Raw genomic sequence first — 19,130 nt, forward strand, 5'->3', positions numbered from 1 at the left:
GTTGACTTAGTCAAAAATTTTCAAAAGTTAGTTGTTTCTTGTTAGTCAAGTCAAAATTTCAATTTAAAAACTTTATCTTTTCAAATCTTTTTCATTTTTCTTTCATGTTCTCCAAAAAATTTTTAATTAATTTTCAAAATCTTTCTCTTAATTTTATTTCATAATTTTCGAAATTATTGCAAACATTTAATGTTTTGATTCAAAAATTTTAAGTTTGTTACTTTCCTGTTAAGAAAGGTTCAATCTTTAAATTCTAGAATCATATCTTTTAGTTTCTTGTTAGTAAAGTCATCAACATTAATTTTCAAAATCAAATCTTTTTAAATTTCTTTTTCAAATCTTTTTCAAAATAAGCTTCAATAATATCTTTTTTAAAATTAATTTCAAAATCTTTTTCTAACTTCTTATCTTTTCAAAATTTATTTTCAGATCTTTTTCAAAACCACTTAACTACTTTTCTCTCTCTCTAATTTTCGAAAACCCCTAACCACTTTTTCAAAATTCTTTTCAATTAACTAATTATTTTAAATTCTAATTTTATTTTATTTATTTTCTTAAATTCGAATTCTAACTTATAATTAAAATAGAGACAAAAATATTTTTCTTTTCTTTCAACTAATATTCGAATACTCTCTCTCTCTCTCATCTCTTTCTATTTATTTAATTACTAACACTTCTCTTCTACTCATAATTCGAACCCTCTCCCTCACTTTGTGTTCGAATTCCTCTTATTTTCTCTCTACCTCATTCTTCTATTCTTCCATTCTTCTACTTATATAAAGGAATCTCTATACTATTACATAGAGGATTTCTCTTCTTTTCTATTCTCTTCTTTTACATATGAGCAGAAACAGGGATAAAGACATTCTTGTTGAAGCTGATCCTGAACCTGAAAGGACTCTAAAGAGGAAACTAAGAGAAGCTAAAGCACAACACTCCAGAGAGGACCTTACAGAAATTTTCGAAAAAGAAGTAGACATGGCAGCCGAACCCAACAAAAATGGTGGAGTTTCCAGGAAGATGTTTGGTGACTTTACTGCACCAACTTTCGACTTCTATGGAAGAAGCATCTCAATTCCTGTAATTGGAGTAAACAACTTTGAGCTTAAGCCTCAATTAGTTTCTATAATGCAGCAAAATTGCAAGTTTCATAAACTTCCATTGGAAGATCCTCATCAATTCTTAGCTGAATTCTTTAAAATCTGTGACACTGTTAAGACCAATGGGGTTAATCCTGAGGTCTACAGACTTCTGCTTTTCCCCTTTGCTGAAAGAAACAGAGCTAGGATATGGTTGGACTCACAACCTAAAGAAAGCCTGAACTCTTGGAAAAAGTTTCCAATGCTTTCTTGGCCAAATTCTTTCCACTTCAAAAGTTGAGCAAGCTTAGAGTGGAAGTCCAAACCTTCAAACAGAAGGAAGGTGAATCCCTCTATGAAGCTTGGGAAAGATACAAGCAATTGATCAGAAGGTGTCCATCGGACATGCTTTCAGAATGGAGCATCATATGTATATTCTATGATGGTCTGTCTGAATTATCTAAGATGTCCTTGGATCATTCTGCTGGTGGATCTCTTCATCTGAAGAAGATGCCTGCAGAAGCCCAGGAACTCATTGAAATGATTGCAAATAACCTGTTCATGTATACTTCTGAAAGAAATCCTGTGAATAATGGGATGACTCAGAAGAAAGGAGTTCTTGAGATTGATACTCTAAATGCCATATTGGCTCAGAATAAAATATTGACTCAGCAAGTCAATATGATTTCTTAGAATTTGACTAGAATGCAAGCTGCATCCGGCAGTACTAAAGAAGCTTCCTCTGAAGGAGAAGCTTATGACCCTGAGAATCCTGGAATGGAAGAGGTGAATTACATGGGAGAATCCTATGGAAACACCTATAATCCTTCATGGAGGAATCATCCTAATTTCTCATGGAAGGATCAGTAGAAGCCTAATCAAGGCCTCAATAATAATAATGGTGGGAGAAATAGGTTTGGCAATAGCAAGACTTTTCCATCATCTTCTGACCCACAGACAGAGAATTCTAAGCAGAGCCTCTCTGACTTAGCAACCATAGTCTCTGGTCTATCTAAGACCACTCTCAGTTTCATGACTGAAACAAGGTCCTCCATCAAAAATTTGGAGGCACAAGTGGGTCAGCCGAGTAAAAAAGTTACTGAAATCCCTCCTAGTACTCCCCCAAGCAATACAAAAGAGAATCCAAAGAGAGAGTGCAAGGCCATCAATATGTCCAAAATGGCCGAACCTAAAGAGGAGGAAAAGGCAGTGATTTCCAGTTAGGAAGACCTTGCTGGACATCCACTGACCAACAAGGAGTTCCCTATTGAGGAACCAAAGGAATCTGAGGCTCATATAGAGACCATAGAGATTCCACTGAACTTAATGTTGCCATTCATGAGCTCTGATGAGTATTTCTCCTCTGAAGAGGATGAAGATATTGTTGAAGAGCAAGTTGCTCAGTATCTAGGAGCAATCATGAAGCTGAATGCCAAGTTATTTGGTAATGAGACTTTGGAGGATGAACCTCCATTGCTCATCAATAAAATGAATGCTTTGCTTCAACTGACCTTTGGGAAGGCTCTGTGTGACCTGGGGTCAAGTATAAACCTCATGCCACTCTCTGTAATGGAGAAACTAGGGATCTTTAAGGTACAAGCTGCAAGAATCTCACTAGAGATGGTAGACAGATCAATGAAACAGGCTTATGGACTTGTAGAAGATGTCTTAGTGAAGGTTGAAGGCCTGTACATCCCTGCTGACTTTATAATCCTAGAAACTGGGAAGGATGAAGATAAATCTATTATCCTTGGAAGACCCATCCTAGCCACAGCAAGAGCTATGATTGATGTGGACAGAGGAGAGTTAGTCCTTCAATTGAATGAGGACAACCTTGTGTTTAAGGCTCAAGGATCTTCTTCTGTAACCATGGAGAGAAAGCATGAAAAGCTTCTCTCAATACAGAGTCAAAGAGAGCCCCCACACTCAACTTCTAAGTTTGGTGTTGGAAGGCCACCATTAAGCTCTGAGTCTCTGTGAAGCTCTCTAAGAGCTCGCTGTCAAGCTATTGACATTAAAGAAGTGCTTATTGGGAGGCAACCCAATGTTATTTAATTATATTTATCTTTCATAGCCATTTGTTTTCCATTATTATGTTAAGTTGTCTTTAGGTTGATGATCATGTGGAGTCATAAAAATAGCTGCAGAATTAAAAGCAAAATAAAAAATAGCACACCCTGGAGGACAGGCTTACTGGCGTTTAAACGCAAGTAAGGATAGCAGAATAGGCGTTTAATGCCCAGTCTGGCAGCATTCTGGGTGTTAAACGCCAGAATTCACAGACAAACTGGTGTTTAACACCAGAAAAGGGTGTCTGGTGTCTGGCTGGCGTTAAACGCCAGAATTGGCAGACAGACTGGCGTTTAACACCAGAAAAGGGTGTCTGGCTGGTGTTAAACGCCAGAATTGGCAGACAGACTGGCATTTAACGCCAGAAAAGGGTGTCTGGTGGGCATTTAATGCCAGAAAAGGGCATCAGCCTGGCGTTTAAAGCCAGAAAAGGTATCAGAGATGGCATTAAATGCCAGAAATGGTGCAGGGACCAGATTTCCTTGACACCTTAGGATCTGTGGACCCCACGGGATCCCCACCTACCCCAATTCTTTTTCTCTCCTTTTCACACCTTTCCATAACACTCTTCCCCAAAATAACCTCCACCAATCACCTCCATTTCTCCTCCAAAACCATCATACAACCCACCTACCCCCTACCCATTCAAATTCAAATCATCCCCCTCCCAAACCCAACCCCTATTACAAGAATTCCCTCTCCAATCCACTCCTATTTAAGCCCCTCATCACTCCTTCATTTTTACACATCATAACCACCTAAAACCCCCTTGGCCGAACCATTCACACACCTTCATCTCTTCCATCTCTTCTTCCTCTAATATTTTCTTTTTTTCTTTTGCTCGAGGACGAGTAAACGTTTTAAGTTTGGTGTGGAAAAAGTGCTACTTTTTGTTTTTCCATAACCATTAATGGCACCTAAGGCCGGAGAAACCTCTAGAAAGAGGAAAGGGAAGGCAATTGCTTCCACCTTCGAGTCATGGAAGATGGAGAGATTCATCTCAAAAGCCCATCACTAAGAAGAGGATGGAGCAAACAAGAGAGCCTGCTCATGGACCTCAACAAGAGCATGAGGAAATTTCTCATCAAGAAATCCCTGAGATGCCTCAAGGGATGCAATTTCCTCCACACAACTATTGGGAGCAACTCAACACCTCTTTAGGAGATTTGAGTTCTAGCATGGAGCAACTAAGAATGGAGCACCAAGAGCACTCTATTATCCTCAATGAAATAAGAGAGAACCAAAAGGCCATGAGAGAGGAGCAACAAAGGCAAGGAAGAGATATTGAGGAGCTCAAGCACTCCATAGGATCTTCAAGAGGAAGAACTAGCCGCCGTCACTAAGGTGGACCTATTCTTTAATTTCCTTGTTCTTATTTTTCTATTTTTCGATTACAATGCTTTATGTTTTGTCTATGTTTTTTTTTGTCTTTATTACATGATCATTAGTGTTTAGTGTCTATGTTTTAAAGCTATGAATGTCCTATGAATCCTTCACCTTCTTAAATGAAAAATGTTTTCTGAGAAAAAAAAAAGAGGTACATGAATTTCGAAATTTATCTTGAAATTAGCTTAATTATTTTGATGTGGTGGCAATACTTTTTGTTTTCTAAATGAATGCTTGAACAGTGCATATTTTTGATAGTGAAGTTTATGAATGTTAAAATTATTGGCTCTTGAAAGAATAATGAAAAAGGAGAAATGTTATTGATAATTTGAAAAATCATAAAATTGATTCTTGAAGCAAGAAAAAGCAGTGAAAAACAAAAAGCTTGCGAAAAAAATGAATGGCAAAAAAAATAAAGAAAAAAAAAAGAAAGAAAAAGAAAAAGTAAGCAGAAAAAGCCAATAACCCTTTAAACTAAAAGGCAATGGTAAAAAGTATCCAAGGCTTTGAACATTAATGGATAGGAGGGCCCAAAGGAATAAAATCCCGGCCTAAGCGGCTAAATCAAGCTGTCCCTAACCATGTGCTTGTGGCTTGTCCCAAAAAGAGTGTGCTTAAGAGCTCTGGGGACCTCTAACTGGGGACTCTAGTAAAGCTGAGTCACAATTGGAAAAGGTTCACCCAGTTATGTGTCTGTGGCATTTATGTATCCGGTGGTAATACTAGAAAACAAAATGCTTAGGGTCACGTCCAAGACTCATAAAGTAGCTGTGTTCAAGAATCAACATACTAAACTAAGAAAATCAATAACACTATCTGAATTCTGAGTTCCTATGGATGCCAATCATTCTGAACTTCAAAGGATAAAGTGAGATGCCAAAACTGTTCAGAAGCAAAAAGTTGCTAGCGCCGCTCATTTAATTAAAACTAATCTTCATTGATAATTTTTGAATCTGTTGTATTTTCTCTTCTTTTTATCCTATTTTGTTTTTAGTTACTTGGGGACAAGCAACAATTTAAGTTTGGTGTTGTGATGAGCGGATAATTTATACCTTTTTTGGCATTATTTTTACATAGTTTTTTAGTATGTTTTAGTTACTTTTTATTATATTTTTATTAGTTTTTATTCAAGAATTATATTTCTGGACTTTACTATAAGTTTGTGTGTTTTTCTGTCATTTCAGGTATTTTTTGGCTGAAATTGAGGTATCTGAGCAAAAGTCTGATTCAGAGGCTGAGAAAAGGACTACAAATGCTGTTGGATTCTGACCCTCCTGCATTAAGTGGACTTTCTGGTGCTAAAGATGACCAATTGGTGCGCTCACAATTTTTTTGGAAAGTAGATATCTTGGACTTTCTAGTAATGTATAATAGTCCATACTTTGCCTGAGATTTGATGGCCAAAACTGGCATTTAAACGCCAGCCAGAGAGCCTTTTCTAGCGTAAAATGCTAGAACTGGCACCAGAACTGGAGTTAAACACCCAAAATGGCATCCAAGCTAGGGTTTAACTCTAGAAAAGGCCTATGCACATGCAAAGCTCAATGCTCAGCCCAAGCACACACCAAGTGGGCCCTGGAAGTGGATTTCTGCACTATTTGCACTTAGTTACTTATTTTCTGTAATCTTATGTATTTTTCAATGGTCGAGTTTCTACACCTCATATATTAAGGTGCGGAGCTCTGCTGTTCTTCATGAATTATTGCGAGTACTATTGTTTCTCTTTAAATTCATGCTTACTTCTTCTCCAAGATATAATCTCGTACTTAATTCAGTTAAGTCAGAATGAAGGGGTGACCCGTGACAATCACCCACTATCTTCGTTACTCGCTTAGCCAAGATCTGCGTGCCTGACAACCACAAGTGGTCTACATGATGTTCAACGTATTCATTGGACGACAACCGGAGTATATTCTCTTGGTTCTCTGATCTGTGATTCGCATCGTCTCTCCTAATAATAGAGCATCCGAATCTGAGATTAGAACCTTCGTGGTATATGCTAGAACCATTGGCAGCTTTCCTGAGATCCAGAAAGTCTAAACCTTGTCTATGGTATTCCAAGTAAGATCTGAGAAGGGATGACTATGAAGAGCTTCAAACTTGCGAATGTTGGGCATAGTGATAGTGTGCAAAAGGATAGAGAGATCCTATTCTGACACTAGTGAGAACCGACAGATGATTAGCCGTGCGGTAGCTGTACCTGGTATTTTTCATCCGAGACGAGAAATCCGACAGTTGATTAGCCGTGCAGAGATCGTACCTGGTATTTTTCATCCGAGAGGATCATACAGCTTGCCTTGGAAAGGAGCATGCATGATTGGAAGAAGACAATAGGAAAACAGAGGTTCAGAAGCAACAAAGCATCTCCAAACGCTTATCTAAAATTCCTACCAATGAATTACATAAGTATCTTTATTTTATTTTATGTTTTATTTATCTTTTAATTGTCAAAACCTCATAACCATTTGAATCCGCCTGACTAAGATTTACAGGATGACCATAGCTTGCTTCAAGCTGACAATCTCCATAGGATCGACCCTTACTCACGTAAGGTATTACTTGGACGACCTAGTGCACTTGCTGGTTAGTTGTGCGGCGTTGTGAAAAGTGTGATCACAATTTCGTGTACCACTCCCCCTGGGTCTGATCCTGATGTGGAGATACTGAATGGCCCAGAAGGGGTTGTCAATGCCGTCCCTCTTGCAACCAGACCTCCCTCTCCTAAGGATGCTACTACTGGGGAGAATTTGTCACTACAAGAAAAACCAATATTTGTTACAAAAAATCAAAATTTTAAAACGAAAAGATTTTGTAACAAAAAAAGGGGCCATTGCAGTATGTCCCCTTACAAAAAGTTTTTGTAACAAAAAATGGAACTGTTACAATTCAAAGTGATATTTTGTAACAAATTTTTCTGATACAACAAACCAATAGTAGTTACAAAAGTAATAACAAATTTTAATCTTAAAAATTTTTTTGGTTACAATATATTTTTTCCTATCATAAAATTTTGTTACAAAATGTAACTTGATTTTGTAACATTTTTTTCTTTAGTTACAAAACACTATTTATTTTGTAATAATTTTTTTAAATACAAATTACACATAATTTGCTAAATTATATTAGTTTTTTAATTAATTAATATATTAACTAATTTACTCAGCAAGTCAACATTTATATAATATATAATAACATAGATAGTTCAAATATCTTTCATTTAACTAAGATTGTTTTATAAATCTTCAACATATAAACTATAAAGTACAAACTAACAAGACATATTGAAGAACCCTAATGAACTAGATAGATATATAGGACAATAAAAACAAGGAATTATAAATCTCCAAAATGTAAACTACAAATTACAAACTCCATCATGTTCATTCAGTTCCTTTCTCATGGTCATGGAGAAGCTTCTAATAAGTGCCACACACCTGAAAAGACCACCAACCAGAGCACTCACAAGTCTCAATTCTCAATTTCAGTGTAATTGAAATCCATAGAAAGATGAGGAGATTTAACTTAAATGAAAAACTAATAGTGAAACAAATTTAAACAAATTCCGGCAGCATTTTAGCAGCAATTTAGCATATTTCACAAATTCACTCAATCAAATCAATATCCATATGAATACAATAATAATTAAACAAAATTCACATATTCATCCATATAAAATAAGCAACAAACAACTTGAGTGCACAATCTAAATTCATCGTCATCATTGCACAAACTAAATTCACATAATAGCAGCTATTCACAATTCGATTCAGAAAAGAAGAAAATCATTATCATCCAATCACAGATTCATAAAAATTCAAACAACATTCATGATCATTCAACAAACAATTAACAAAAATTTATTCCAAACACATTTAAAATAGCAAAACTTTTCTAGACCTAATTCCTCTATAAACTATGTTCAACCTACCTAACAACTAGAATCCACTACAACATGCATATCTAACTAAGTCTAACTAAGCAAAATTAACAGAATTAAATGAACTTAACAGAATTGAAATAAAAATGCAGTAAATGACCTGGGAATGTAGAAGCAGAATAGGGGAAAGGGGATAGGAAGAAATGGTGGTGAGCTCTCTCTTTTCAAGTTCTCCCTCTCTGAACCCTCTCTTTTCAAGTTCTCCCTCTCTCTTTCCAACTGAGAATCACATCCAGAGTAGCTACCCAAGTGAAAAACAGAACCAGGATAAAGAAAAAGGAAAAACCATAAGAAACCTCCTCATAATGTAAAAAGCTTGAAAGTAAACAAGTTTAAAAAGACTCTGGCCATTGATACTCTTGCATGTTAGACATTAATAGAGGTAGAAGAAATGGTTCCAAAACGGCGGTTAAAGTAGCAAGGTAGATTGCAATTTTTACAGAAACACATGGAACAATGATAGAATTAGCTATTGAATTATACTAGACAGTAGTATATCTTCAGGTAAAATTTGCTATCCCCTACCTTGTCCAAGTTTCAATATGGCTGCTGTTATAAACACACGCAGCACCTTCTTGAAGACATCACCATTAAAAATTGCACTTGGATTCCCAGATCCATTCCATGCAACAATAATCATTGCCTAATCAAATATTAGCTATTCAGAAGTAGATCTTATTTTGCATTATATTAAAGGGAAAATAATTAACGTAGAGGGAGAGTGACAACATAAATACAGAACGCAATATTTATTACCTGTAATCACAAAATGAAGAAGCCCCACATGCGATCAAAACTTTTGAAAATATACCAAAATGACCTTACCTCCAGTGACGACGAGCTCGACATTATGCAGATTTCTGCAGAAATTTTGCACAAAGTATTTCCAACAATCTCACATACCAAATCCTATATTCAAGCCTAGGATTCATCTAAAACCACATTTCTAACTTTCTTTTGACTAACCAAAGTTGCCCAAGAACTCTTAATTCAATATATCACAACCTAATCAAACAAACAGTTCAATAACCACCATCTGACATAAAAATTAGAACCAAAATTTCTAGCAATCCAGTCTCAATCACGATCTTAACTCAAAATCGTTCTTAAAAAGCAAAATCATCATTACCAAGCGTCTTTAAAGTCATCATTCAAACATATTTCAAACGAAGAACAAAACATTCTTTCACAATTACAAACACCCAATACATTTTCAGTAAACTTTCACACCAACATACATGTTCTTTTAACAAAGATCTCAAACCACATAAAACCACCAAGAGACGCAACCAGTCACACATTTACTCTGCATCCAAAATCCATCATAGATCAAGCATTCATATATTTGCAATAATTCAGTAAACTTCTTAGGCATTCAAAGTTTAAAATATTTAATTTAATAAAATATCCCCTACCTTTGATAGTCGAAAACCACAAAATTAAGCGTGACTTCAACTTCGTTCCAACCCGCAGCAGCAGCAATAGCCTTAAATCAGATCAGCAATAGCAGCGGCATCTTCTTCTGATAGTGGCTCCTCTTCCACTTAGCACACAGTAGCAAGGCTCCCTTCATTGATGGCATGGATGGCAGAAACAACTTAGGGCAACGACGATGGACCTTCGGTGGTGGCGACAGCTGGTGCACGAAATTGTGATCTCTGGTAATGGCTCCAAAAACTTGGTGCTCTAATCTCAATTCATAATTTGTCACAACTTCGATACAACTAACCAGCAAGTGCACTGGGTCGTCCAAGTAATAAATCTTACGTGAGTAAGGGTCGATCCCACGGAGATTGTTGGTATGAAGCAAGCTATGGTCACCTTGTAAATCTCAGTCAGGCGGATAATAATTGATTATGCCCTCTGAACTTCTGCTTTCCCGCTGTCTTCATCCAATCAGTCTTACTCCTTTCCATGGCAAGCTTTATGCAAGGGCATCACCGTTGTCAGTGGCTACAATCCCCTCCTCTTGTGAAAATGGTCCAAATGCTCTGTCACGGCACGGCAAATCATCTGAGGTTCCCGATCATACTGGAATAGGATTTACTATCCTTTTGCGTCTGTCACTACGCCCAGCACTCGCGAGTTTGAAGTACGTCACAGCCATTCCTTCCCGGATCCTACTCGAAATACCACAGACAAGGTTTAGACTTTCTGGACCTCAGGAATGGCCATCCATGGGTTCTAACTTATACCACGAAGATCCTGATTAAGAGATCCAAGAGATATTCATTCAAGCTTGTTCGCATGTAGAACGGAAGTGTTTGTCAGGCACGCGTTCATAAGTGAGAATGATGATGAGCGTCACATAATCATCACATTCATCATGTTCTTGGGTGCGAATGGATATCTTAGAAGCGGAATAAATTGAATTGAATAGAAAGACAGTAGTACTTTGCATTAATTTTTTAGGAACAGCAGAGCTCCACACCTTAATCTATGGAGTGTAGAAACTCTACCGTTGAAAATACATAAGTGAAAGGTTCAGGCATGGCCGAGAGGCCAGCCTTCAAACGTGATCTAGGATAGCATACAACTGATCAAAGATCTCTAATACAATAGTAAAAGGTCCTATTTATAATAAACTAGCTACTAGGGTTTACAAAAGTAAGTAATTGATGCATAAATTCACTTCCAGGGCCCACTTGATGTGTGATTGGGCTGAGCTTGAAGTTTACACGTGGAGAGGTCATTCTTGGAGTTGGATGCCACCTTTTGTGCCATTTTGGGTGTTGAACTCCACTTTGTAACTTGTTTCTGGCGCTGGACGCCAGAATTGGGCAGAGAGCTGGAGTTGAACGCCAGTTTGCGTCGTCTAAACTTGGGAAAAGTATGGACTATTATATATTGCTGGAAAGCCCTGGATGTCTACTTTCCAACGCAATTGGAAGCGCGCCATTTTGAGTTCTGTAGCTCCAGAGAATCCATTTTGAGTGCAGGGAGGTCAGAATCCAACAGCATCAGCAGCCCTTAAATTCAGCCAGAAAATACCTGAAATCACAGAAAAACACACAAACTCATAGTAAAGTCCAGAAATGTGAATTTAACATAAAAACTAATGAAAACATCCCTAAAAGTAACTAGATTCTACTAAAAACATACTAAAAACAATGCCAAAAAGCGTATAAATTATCCGCTCATCACAACACCAAACTTAAATTGTTGCTTGTGCCCAAGCAACTGAAAATCAAATAGGATAAGAAGAAGAGAATATACTATAAATTCCAAACTATCAATGAAATAGAGCTCCAATTAAATGAGCGGGACTTATAGCTTTTTGCCTCTTGAATAGTTTTGGCATCTCACTTTATCCATTGAAGTTCAGAATGATTGGCTTCTATAGGAACTCAGAGTTCAGATAGTGTTATTGATTCTCCTAGTTCAGTATGATGATTCTTGAACACAGCTTCTTTATGAGTCTTGGCCGTGGCCCTAAGCACTTTGTTATCCAGTATTACCACCGAATACGTAAATGCCACAGACACATAATTGGGTGAACCTTTTCAGATTGTGACTCAGCTTTGCTAAAGTCCCCAATTAGAGGTGTCCAGAGTTCTTAAGCACACTCTTTTTTTGCTTTGGACCTTGACTTTAACCGCTCAGTCTCAAGTTTTCACTTGACACCTACACGCCACAAGCACATGGTTAGGGACAGCTTGGTTTAGTCGCTTAGACCAGGATTTTTATTCCTTTAGGCCCTCCTATCCACTGATGCTCAAAGCCTTGGGATTCTTTTTATTTGCCCTTGCCTTTTGGTTTTAAGGGTTATTGGCTTTTTGCTCTTGCCTCTTGGTTTTAAGAGCTTTTGGCTTTTTTTGCTTGCTTTTTCTTTTACTTTCTAATTTTTTTTCGCCTATTTTATTTATTTATTTATTTATTTTTCTTCTGCAAGCTTTGTTCTTTGCTGCTTTTCCTTGCTTCAAGAATCATTTTTATGATTTTTCAGATTATCAAATAACATGTTTCCTAGTCATCATTCTTTCTAGAGCCAACATATTTAACATTCTTAAACAACAACTTCAAAAGACATATGCACTGTTCAAGCATACATTCAGAAAATAAGAAGCATTGTCACCACATCAATATAATTAAACTATGTTCAAGGATAAATTCAAAACTCATGTACTTCTTGTTCTTTTGAATTAAAACATTTTTCATTTAAGAGAGGTGATGGATTCATAGGACATTCATAACTTTAAGACAAAGTTACTAACTACTAATGATCATGTAATGAAGACACAAACATAGATAAGCACTTAACATAGAAGACGAAAAACAGAAGAAGTAAGAACAAGGAATGAGTCCACCTTAGTGATGGTGGCGTTTCCTTCTTGAGGAACCAATGATGTCCTTGAGCTCTCCTATGTCTTTTCCTTGTCTTTGTTGCTCCTCCCTCATTGCTTTTTGATCTTCTCTTATTTCATGAAGGATGATGGAGTGCTCTTGATGTTCCACCCTTAGTTGTCCCATGTTGGAACTTAATTCTTCTAGGGAGGTGTTGATTTGCTCCCAATAGTTTTGTGGAGGAAAATGCATCCCCTGAGGTATCTCAGGGATCTCTTGATGATGAGCTTCTTCATGCGTCTCTTGAGATCCATTAATGGGCTCTCTTGCTTGCTCCATGCTTTTCTTAGTGATGGGCTTGTGAGATGAATCTTTCCATCTCCCATGGCTCAGAGGTGGAAGCAATTGTCTTCCTTTTCCTCTTTCTTGAGGTTTCTCTGGCCTTAGGTGCCATTAATGGTTATGGAAAAACAAAAAGCTTATGCTTTTACCACACCAAACTTAGAATATTGCTCGCCCTTGAGCAAAAGAAGAGAGAATAGAAGAAGAAAAAGAAGAAGATATGGAGGAGATGGAGGGATGTGTGTATTCGGCCATATGGGTGGGATTGGGTTGGGAAGAGATGTTGAATTTTGAAGGTAGGTGGGGTGTATGGATGTGAGTGGTAAATGGAAAACAGAAGGGATGATTATGAATGGAGAGAGAGGATGATATCGGATTATGAGGAGGTAAGGTGAGTGGAGGTATATGGGGATCCTGTGGGGTCCACAGATCCTGAGGTGTTCAAGGATTTACAACCTTGCACCAACTTAGGCATGTAAAATGCCCTTGCACATAACTCTGGGCATTCAACGCCAGGTTGGTGCCCATTTGTTGCCCATTTCTGGCATTGAACGCCAGAACCATGCTTGTTCTGGGCGTTGAACGCCAGGTAGGTGCCAGAACCATGCTCTGTTCTGGCGTTGAACGCCAGGTAGGTGCTTCCTCCAGGGTGTGATTTTTCTTCCGCTGTTTTTGATCCTGTTTCTAAATTTTTCGTTTATTTTGTGACTCCACATGATCATGAACCTAAGAAAACATGAAAACAAAAATAAAATTAGATAGATAAACATTGGGTTGCCTCCCAACAAGCACTTCTTTAATGTCAATAGCTTAACAGTGGGCTCTCATGGAGCCTCACAGATGTGCAGAGCTTTGTTGAGACCTCCCACTGTTTTCTTGAATTGTCTGCCATTTTTAATGATATTTTAGCAGCTTGCACCCCATAGATTCCCAGTTTCTCTATTACAGAGAGGGGCATGAGGTTTATTCCTGAACCAAGGTCACACAGAGCCTTAAAGATCATGGTGCCTATGGTACAAGGTATTATGAACTTTCCAGGATCCTGTTTCTTCTGAGGCAATGTCAGTTGATCGAGATCACTTAGTTCATTGGTGAACAAGGGAGATTCATCTTCCCAAGTCTCAATACCAAATAATTTGGCATTTAGCTTCATGATTGCACCAAGAAACTTGGCAGCTTGTTCTTCAGTAACATCCTCATTCTCTTTAGAAGAGGAATACTCATCAGAGCTCATGAATGGCATAAGGAAGTTCAATGGAATCTCTATGGTCTCTAGATGAGTCTCAGATTCCTTAGGTTCCTCAGAGGGAAGCTCTTTATTGATCACTGGACGTCCTAGGAGGTCTTCCTCCTTGGGATTCACGTCCTCTCCTTCCCTTACATGTTCGGCCATGGTAATTAATTTAATGGCCTTGCACTCTCCTTTTGGATTCTCTTCTGTATTGCTTGGGAGAGTACTAGGAGGGATTTCAGTGATCCTTTTACTCAGCTGGCCCACTTGTGCTTCCAAATTTCTAATGAAGGACCTTGTTTCATTCATGAAACTCACAGTGGCCTTAGATAGATTAGAGACTAAATTTGCTAAGCTAAATGGATTCTGCTCAGAATTCTCTGTCTGTTGCTGAGTGGATGATGGAAAAGGCTTGCTATTGCTAAACCCTCTTACAGCAAAAGGGAAAAGCATAAGCCTGTAGACTTCAGGATCTACTCCATTAGTCTTAACAGTATCACATATCTGCAAGAATTCAGTTAAGAACTGAAAAGGATCTTCAGATGGAAGTCCATGAAACTTGCAGTTCTGCTGCATCAGAGAAACTAGCTGAGGTTTCAGCTCAAAGTTATTTGCTCTAATGGCAGGAATGGAAATGCTTCTTCCATGTAAATTGGAATTAGGTGCAGTAAAGTCACCAAGCATTCTCCTTGCATTTTCAATAAGGATGTCTCTGGATTGTTGTAATTTAGCTTCTCTTAATTTCCTCTTCAGAGTCCTTTCAGGTTCTGGATAAGCTTCAACAAGAATGCCTTTTTCCTTGTTCCTGCTCATAAGAAAGAGAAGAGAACAAGAAAAGAAGAGAAATCCTCTATGTCACAGTAAAGAGGTTCCTTATTGTTAGTAGAAGAAGAAAAGGAATAGGGGTGAAGAAGAATGAAGAATCCAAACACAAAGGTAAGGGTAGGAGCAGTGATGTGAGATGAAAAGAAGTGTTAGTAGATGAATAAATAATTAGAAGGAGATGAGGGAGAAGGATTTTCAAAAATTATTTTTTTTTTTTTTGAAAAAGGGTTAGTGATTTTCGAAAATAGTTTTTGAAAAAGGTTAGTAATTTTTCGAAAATTAAAATAAAAAATTAAAATAATTAGTCAATAAAAAATAAATTTTGAAAAAGAGGGAAGATATTTTCGAAAATTAGAGAGAGAGAGAGTTAGTTAGTTAGGTAGTTTTGAAAAGGATAAGAAACAACAAAAAGTTAGTTAGTTAGCTGAAACAAATTTTGAAAAGATAAGAAGTTAGGAAGTTAGAAAAGATATTTTGAAATCAAATTTTTGAAAAAAGATAAGAAGAGAAGATATTTTTGAAAAGATATGATTGAAATTATTTTTTGAAAAAGATTTGATTTTTAAAATCACAATTAATGACTTGATTCACAAGAAATCACAAGATATGATTCTAGAACTCAAAGTTTGAATCTTTCTTAACAAGCAAGTAACAAACTTGAAATTTTTGAATCAAGACATTAATTGTTATTGTTATTTTCGAATATTTGATATAAAAATAAGAAAAAGATTTTTGAAAAATATTTTTAAAATTTTCGAAAATAACTAAGAAAAATGAAAAAGATTTGATTTTTGAAAAAGATTTTGAAAAAGATAAGATTTTTAAATTGAAAATTTGATTTGACTCATAAAAACAACTAGATTTTAAAAATTTTTGAAAAAGTCAAATCTAATTTTCAAAATTTTAAGAGAGAAAAAGGGAAAGATATTTTTTTTATTTTTGAATTTTAATGATGAGAGAGAAAAAACATGAAATTGATGCAATGCATGAAAATTTTGGATCAAAACAATGAATGCATGCAAAAATGCTATGAATGTCAAGATGAACACCAAGAACACTATGAAGATCATGATGAACATCAAGAACATATTTTTGAAAAATTTTTAATGCAAGGAAAACATGCAAGACACCAAACTTAGAATTCTTTAATGCTTAGACACTAAGAATTCAAGAATGCATATGAAAAACAAGAAAAGACACAAAACATGCAAATGCAAAGATCAAACAAGAAGACTTACCAAGAACAACTTGAAGATCATGAAGAACACTATGAATGCATGGATTTTCGAAAAATGCAAGATGAATATGCAATTGACACCAAACTTTCAACTTGACTCAAGACTCAAACAAGAAACATGAAATATTTTTTATTTTTTTTTTATTTTATGATTTTTTTGTATTTTCTTTTAATTTTTTTTTCGAAAATCATTTTGAAAAAGAAAAATAAGGATTCCAAAATTTTTAATATGAATTCCAGGAATCTTATGCTCTTTAGTCTAAAGCTCCAATCAAAGGGTCAGGCATGGCTTAATAGCCAGCCAAGCTCTAGCATGTAAATTACATCCATTGAGGTGATTAGTTGAAGACCAATCCCAAAGCAGTTTGGGTATGGCTTTACAGCCAGATAGGATTCAACATGTTTCATGAAACACTAGAATTCATTCTTAAAAATTCTGAAGAGAAATATATTTTTGAAAACATTTTTTTTTATTTTTTTTTTCGAAGACAAAGGAGAAATTTTTGAAAGATTTTTTTGAAAAATTTTTGAAAACTTTTTGAAAAGAAAACGAAAAAAAAGTTACCCAATCTGAGCAACAAGATGAACCGTCAGTTGTCCAAACTCGAACAATCCCCGGAGAGGGCGCCAAAAACTTGGTGCACGAAATTGTGATCTCTGGTAATGGCTCCAAAAACTTGGTGCTCTAATCTCAATTCATAATTTCTCACAACTTCGATACAACTAACCAGCAAGTGCACTGGGTCGTCCAAGTAATAAACCTTACGTGAGTAAGGGTCGATCCCACGGAGATTGTTGGTATGAAGCAAGCTATGGTCACCTTGTAAATCTCAGTCAGGCGGATAATAATTGATTATGGAGTTTTCGAAAATAATACTAATTAAACAGAAACTAAGGATAGAAATACTTATGTAAATCATTGGTGAGAATTTCAGATAAGCGTATGGAGATGCTTTCGTCCCTCTGAACCTCTGCTTTCCCACTGTCTTCATCCAATCAGTCTTACTCCTTTCCATGGCAAGCTTTATTCAAGGGCATCACTGTTGTCAGTGGCTACAATCCCCTCCTCTTGTGAAAATGGTCCAAATGCTCTGTCACGGCACGGCTAATCATCTGAGGTTCCCGATCATACTGGAATAGGATTTACTATCCTTTTGCGTTTGTCACTACGCCCAGCACTCGCGAGTTTGAAGTACGTCACAGCCATCCCTTCCCGGATCCTACTCGGAATACCACAGACAATACCGTTGAAAATACATAAGTGAAAGGTTCAGGCATGGCCGAGAGGCCAGCCCTCAAACGTGATCTAAGATAGCATACAACTGATCAAAGATCTCTAATACAATAGTAAAAGGTCCTATTTATAATAAACTAGCTACTAGGGTTTACAGAAGTAAGTAATTGATGCATAAATCCACTTCCGGGGCCCACTTGATGTGTGCTTGGGCTGAGCTTGAAGTCTACATGTGGAGAGGTCATTCTTGGAGTTGGACGCTACCTTTTGTGCCATTTTAGGCGTTGAACTCCACTTTGCAACTTGTTTCTGGCGCTGGACGCCAGAATTGGGCAGAGAGCTGGCGTTGAACGCCAGTTTGCGTCATCTAAACTTGGGCAAAGTATGGACTATTATATATTGCTGGAAAGCCCTGGATGTCTACTTTCCAACGCAATTAGAAACGCGCCATTTTGAGTTCTGTAGCTCCAGAAAATTCATTTTGAGTGCAGGGAGGTCAGAATCCAACAGCATCAGCAGTCCTTCTTCAACCTCTGAATCTGAATTTTGCTCAAGTCCCTCAATTTCAACCAGAAAACACCTGAAATCACAGAAAAATACAAAAACTCATAGTAAAGTCCAGAAATGTGAATTTAACATAAAAACTAATGAAACCATCCCTAAAAGTAACTAGATTCTACTAAAAACATACTAAAAACAATGCCAAAAAGCGTATAAATTATCCGCTCATCAACAGCCCAGCAGCACGGTGACAGATCTATGGCGTGACACGAAAGTTCTTCGGGTTCCACTTTGCGGGCTCCCTCTCTTACTTTGGGTTCTTCTCAGGCGACGGTTGTGGCTTCTATCGATGGCACTAGGGCACGACGGCCACGGCAACACCTCTCACGACAATTCCTAACAACAACGACAAGGCGGTTCGGCGATGATGAAGGCACGGTGGTGACGCAGCAGAGGCTCCCTCTTCCACTGGCTCTCGCGCAATTCTCCTTTCCTCCCTGAACAGCGTCGACGGCGTCCCTCTTCCTTGGCGATAAGGACAGTGATGTGGGCGAGGTGTGGGTCGACGGCAGGGTGCGGAAACATCCCTCTCTGTTTCGCGAGCTCTCTCTTCTCCCTTTCGATTTCTCTGTGTGTGCGTGTAGGAAGCAAGAGTGAGTAACTTGAGTGTGAGTGCGTTGGTGAGGCTGAGAGCGAGTGAAGTGAGTCTGTGTGTGGGTGTATATCTAGAAAGAGGAGGACGGTGGTGAGTGAGTCATGAAGGAGGGTGAATGTGGCTCAGTAGAGAATGAGTAGGTGGTAGGGGCAGGGTGTTACATGTGTGTATTTTAGAAATTGGGGTTAGGATTAGTAAATTAGAAATTAGGGTTTAGAATTGGGAATTTCGGGTTTGTGTAGAGTTTTAATTTAATAACCAAATTCAATCAATATAATTAATTTTAAGAATACTATTTATTTCTCGAATTACAAATTATTTTTTATTAAACACTTCTAATTTAAAATTA

The 19,130-nt window shown here is 37.2% G+C and overlaps 1 long non-coding RNA gene across 1 annotated transcript; it reads right to left on the bottom strand.

The window, feature by feature from the left end:
- On the bottom strand, positions 8,674-10,073 carry LOC110264649. The gene is made up of 3 exons (XR_002350825.1): positions 9,888-10,073; positions 8,998-9,115; positions 8,674-8,713 (listed from the first exon to the last, which is right to left on the bottom strand). It is a non-coding gene; the product is annotated as an uncharacterized LOC110264649 (long non-coding RNA).

Source organism: Arachis ipaensis, chromosome B07 (genome assembly GCF_000816755.2).
Source record: "Arachis ipaensis cultivar K30076 chromosome B07, Araip1.1, whole genome shotgun sequence".
In the NCBI taxonomy this organism is placed as follows: Eukaryota; Viridiplantae; Streptophyta; class Magnoliopsida; order Fabales; family Fabaceae; genus Arachis; species Arachis ipaensis.